The sequence below is a fragment of the Hemiscyllium ocellatum genome, unplaced genomic scaffold, assembly GCF_020745735.1.
Source record: "Hemiscyllium ocellatum isolate sHemOce1 unplaced genomic scaffold, sHemOce1.pat.X.cur. scaffold_568_pat_ctg1, whole genome shotgun sequence".
Lineage (NCBI taxonomy): Eukaryota > Metazoa > Chordata > Chondrichthyes > Orectolobiformes > Hemiscylliidae > Hemiscyllium > Hemiscyllium ocellatum.
Genome location: NW_026869120.1, coordinates 82,847 through 83,138, shown reverse-complemented (window position 1 = coordinate 83,138; position 292 = coordinate 82,847).

Sequence of the window (292 nt, the reverse complement as noted above, 5' to 3'; positions counted from 1 at the left end):
CCCAGGATAAAATAATTTATCAAGATAGTCTGATTTCTCTTCACAGAAGTTGCCAGTTCCGCTGATATTTCTCTTCCAAGATATACTGTTTTTTTTGGTTCATGATTTTACAGCAGAACATTGTGAGTAGAGTTTGTATTTTGATTTATTTCTTGTGAAACTGAAGCCAGTGGAGTGCTCCAGGGATCAGTCTAGTTCCGTTATCAGAAGTTATTTTGGTTGCCGGGGAAAAAAAAAATCATTTGATTTAGAAACTTCCAAAGGTACTTCACTTTATTGCTTCTGAGTTGAA